At 41.2% G+C, this 4,581-nt stretch overlaps 1 protein-coding gene across 2 annotated transcripts in view; it reads right to left on the bottom strand.

Annotated features, from left to right (window-relative positions):
- LOC310878354 (uncharacterized protein) overlaps nt 1-3,578 on the bottom strand; it is a 47,221-nt gene extending 43,643 nt beyond the window's left edge. For both annotated transcript variants that reach the window (XM_083792663.1, XM_083792664.1), the window contains exon 1: nt 3,537-3,578. The gene's annotated coding sequence lies outside the window, so the exon portion shown is untranslated. The remainder of the gene's footprint in view (nt 1-3,536) is intronic.
- Between the last annotated feature and the right edge of the window lie 1,003 nt (nt 3,579-4,581).

The following is a 4,581-nucleotide window of genomic DNA, read 5'->3' as shown; positions in this document are numbered from 1 at the left end:
AGTCACATGCCCAACAAACATCCCACGTGGGATGCCATGGTATATAGAAAGTTCAGTAGCACAACAGGGATGCCGCAGGTAGTTGAGAGACTATGCCCCTATAGAAGTATGCATCTTTGTGTTCTGAGCTAAGCACTGCAGTTGGCTCAGAACACCCATAAATTACTGTATGTATGACGGCTGAAATATTACTTTTAATCAGAGGCACGGTGTTGACAGCGGTTTGTCAGCATGCCAACGTGTGTCTGTCAGGGCAACATGTGAGAGAAGAAATGTATTTGTTTCAGCACATAATTGTACTTTTTTTTTTTTATATATATATATATTTTTTTTTATCCCACGATTTTTTAACCCATTTTTCACCCCTGTGTCAATAATCTAATGTGATCCTGGGCTCTACACACCCTCCACCAACCTAGTCCCCATATATGGGGGACAAGGGGAGAGCAACGGACTTGAACTCATGCCTCCTTCATGCCTGAGTGTCCAAGTCGCTCCTTTACACCTGTCACAGGGGAGTTTCCCTGGTTGGACGTAGCGCGTGGAAGGAACACGTTATTCCAACCAGTTCCTTTCCCCTCCATCAGGCAGTTTGGCAGTACATATTGTACTTTCTAACTGCACTACATTTGTTTGACCTTTGCCGTCATAAAAGTTAACCCATTAGCTCCTGTAGGAGGTGCTGTACTTTTTGAGGTTTGGCTTATTCTGGTGTACAGGTTCAGCCCCTCCAGCCCCTCCAAAAAATATAAAATATTTGCTTCTGGGGGGTCCCTGGAACAACATATTTTGAGATGGGGGTCCGTGGCCCAATCCAGGGGTCCTTGACATGAAAAAGGTTGAGCACAACTGACATAGAAGCAGAGGTTTTTTCAGAAAACTATCATGATTTAGAAGCCTTTTTTTTTAATCGCCATCAGTCCAAAATGGGTTAAGTTAAAACCCAAAAATCTGTGTACTTGTCCCACCAGTCAGATCATCATCGAATCGGTGACTCTGGACCCAAAACAAAAAGTGTCTGTGAATGTTTTGTTGTAGTCAGCCCAGCAACGACATAATGTGATTAAAATACTGGAATATTGGATTCTGACTTCATGATCTCATGAGACCAATTTAGAATCAGAGATCTGGTGTGACCGTTTAGCTCTGGTCCATAGCTATAACTGACCAAGTTATGACAAAAACTAAATGGAAACTAAATGAATACTAAGCCATGATGGCTAAAACTAAGACTACATGTACTGACAATTTCCTCAACAAATAAAAACTAGACTAAAAATGTTAGGAAGGGACAAGTAGATCATTTTGCACGTGGTTGCATGCTGAAAATGCAACGTGTCACAGGTTGTGACGCGTTGTGAGCTTGTAGGTCGGCTATTTTCAGCACGTGTAAATTAACTGTAGATTTAGTCAACTAAATATCTTATGATATTTTGTCGGCTGAAACTATAGACCAACACAAAAAAACATTCCGGATGACAAAAAATGTGACTAAAACTAAATTAAATCTTTTGAAATCAAATCAAATCAAATCAAATCAAATCAAATGTATTTATATAGCACATTTAAAAACAACTCTCATTGTACCAAAGTGCTTCACAAATGCAATACAATGCAATACAATTCAGTGCAGAAGACGTCAATAGTAAAACAGGCATAAAGGACACAGTAATCTAAAAGGAAAGGTGTAAGATCATGTCGGTGATGCAAAGGCTTGTGAATAGAATATAAAAATGTTTTAAGTTGTGATTTAAAAGACTCAACGGAGGGCGCAGACCTATAACGGCGAGGGGGAATGCTGTTCCACAGAGTGTGGGGGCTGAGACAGCAAAGGCGCGGTGAGCCGCCCCCCTGCATGAGCCTCTTATTTTTGTGTGCGGAACCCCCTAAGAGACCCCCTGTCTGCTGACCTGAGGGTCCTGGTAGAGTATAGGAGGTCGGTGATGTAGGACCCCTTTTGGTGTTAGCATTACGTTATGCTTTAGCTATTTAAAAATAGCAGATCTACAAGCTCATAGCGCGCCACCGAGTGGCGCGCTACGAGCTTGTAGGTCTGCTATTTTTGAAAAATCGAAGAACGACTGACATAGAAACATAGCTTTTTCAGAAAACTGCCATTTTCAAACAGACATTTTTAGAATCTGATCTCAGGTCAGAATGGGTTAAGGGCTTTGTATACAAACAGGAGGGTTTTGAACTGGATTCTGAACCGGACAGCCACGGCAGCCAGTGGAAAGAGGCCAGGACAGGGGGTGATGTGGTCTCTCCTTCTGGAGTCTGGCTGCTGCATTTTGAACAAGTTGTAGGCTAGAGGAGACAGGGATGACTGACTAATCCCAGCGTAGAGGGCATTACAGTAGTCTAACCGGGATGAGATCAGTGCGTGGGTGACTATTTCAAGGGGGAGGCATACTATCATCCGAGGTGCGCTGCGGGTCGGGAGAGGGTTGTGGTTAGGTTTAGGTGTCTGCCCCGGGGGAGGTTAGGGTTAGGGTGAGGGAGGAGGTAGGTTGTCGTTCGGACCAATGCTCCGTCGGATGAAAGTACTGCACTCATTTCAAGGCCGTGTGTGGAGAGAAATGGTTTGATTTTGGAGATGGAGCCGGAGGTGAAAGAAAACTGGATTTGACTATTGCACTATGGGTTTCACTGACAAGAACTAAATGGAAACTAAATGAATATACTAAGCCATGATGGCTAAAACTAAGACTACATGTACTGGCAATTTCGTCAACAAATAAAAACTAGACTAAAATGTTAGGAAGGGACAAGTAGATCCAGTAGAAAGTAAAAGACACAAGTCATTTTACACGTATAGTTGAATGCTGAAAATAGCAGCTCTACAAGCTCACAACTGTGACGCGTTGTGAGCTTGTAGGTCGGCTATTTTCAGCACGTGTATACTGTAGATTTAGTCGACTAAATATCTTATGATACTTTGTCGACTGAAACTATAGACCAAAACAAAAACATTCCGGATGTCAAAAATGTGACTAAAACTAAATTAAATCTATTGAAGAGGCTATAAATTATAGTCTCTTCAATAGATTTAATTTAGTTTTTTCATGTCATATGAAATCAGTTTGACCCACCAGTTTTGTAGATATGATTTATAGAGTAATGTCTTGCAGAGAAACAGCGAGTTGAGAAAACAGCCATGAAAGGTTCACTTCTGTGGTCTCTAACATTACACCTATAGCTACATGTGTAAGCATTTATTTCATATTTACATGTCTTCTGTGGTCTCTAACATTACACCTATAGCTACATGTGTAAGCATTTATTTCATATTTACATGTCGATTTCAGACATGCAAAGAGTCTGCCTCAGACTCATTGAAAAAAAAAATATATAAATTAAAAAAATCTCCTCTGGTGAAAATCTGCAATTTGTGCGATGGCAGGCTCTCAAAACTCAAATCCGGTCACATTATGACTAAAATTAAAATCTAAATTTGCCGTCAAAATCAACAGTGCTTTAAAGTGATCCTTTCCACCATGCAGTGTCCCTCAGATCCAGCAGCGTGTGTGTCTTACCTGTCAGGAGGGTGGATTAGTTCCCTAGAAGACCGATCTGAGTTAGTCAGGAAGGTGAGGTTGGAGCTGCAGCCGTGCCCACATTTATACTCCCCCGTTATGTAAAGGGGGGGCGTGTCTAACCCATTCTGGACGGGAAGGTGTTTCATAAGCATTATGTCATGTGTTATACTTTAGCTATTGGAAAAAAAATTGCAGATCCACAAGCTCGTAGCACGGCACCGAGTGCCACGCTTACGAGCTTGTAGATCTGCTATCTTTGAAAAAAGCGTTCAAATGTGGCGTGGATCTTTGAATATTATATATTCATTCAGGGCGAACTTAACTCAAATCTTTGCTTCTGGAACAAACATATTTCCAGATGGGGGTGTCCGTGGCCAAATGATACAGATATTTCTGGGGGTGCTTGACATGAAATAGTTTGAAAACCACTGACATACAGTACAGTAATAGAAACATAGGGTTTTTTTTTTTTCAGGTCTAAATGAGCTATAAAAAAAACAATCTGACTCCTCCCACTCCAGAAGAAGAAAGAAAGAAAAATATGCTGAATAATGAAATTCTTTTTGCTCTTCTCTTCGGGAACAGAACAGGTTATCGTCCCTGGGGGGCAGAAACCTCTTATCTCCTCAAATCTGAACTTTTATTTCTTGTTCGTTTTGTTCGTAAATTTAACCCTATTTTACACCTGAGGACGCATTGGTGTCATCTTATGGCTTTTAACCACTTTAACCCATTTTGGACGGGAACCCCCTTTTGGTGTTTTAAACATTATGTTATAATTTAGCTATTGAAAAATAGCAGATCTACAAGCTTGTAGGTCTGCTATTTTTGAAAAACCGTTAAAATGTGACGCAAATCATTGAATATATATTTCACAGCGAACGTTTTTAACTAAAATATTGGCTTCTGGGGGGGGGGGGGGGGGTCCCTGGAACTACATATTTTGAGATGGGGGGTCCGTGGCCCAATAGAGATCATTCTGGGGGTCCTTGACATGAAAAAGGTTGAGGACCACTGACATAGAAACATGGGTTTTTCAGAA

This window comes from Protomyctophum parallelum, assembly GCF_964188405.1.
Source record: "Protomyctophum parallelum genome assembly, chromosome: 20".
NCBI lineage: Eukaryota > Metazoa > Chordata > Actinopteri > Myctophiformes > Myctophidae > Protomyctophum > Protomyctophum parallelum.
The sequence above is the reverse complement of the archived record's forward strand: the minus strand, read 5'-3'. Positions and strand labels throughout refer to the sequence as shown.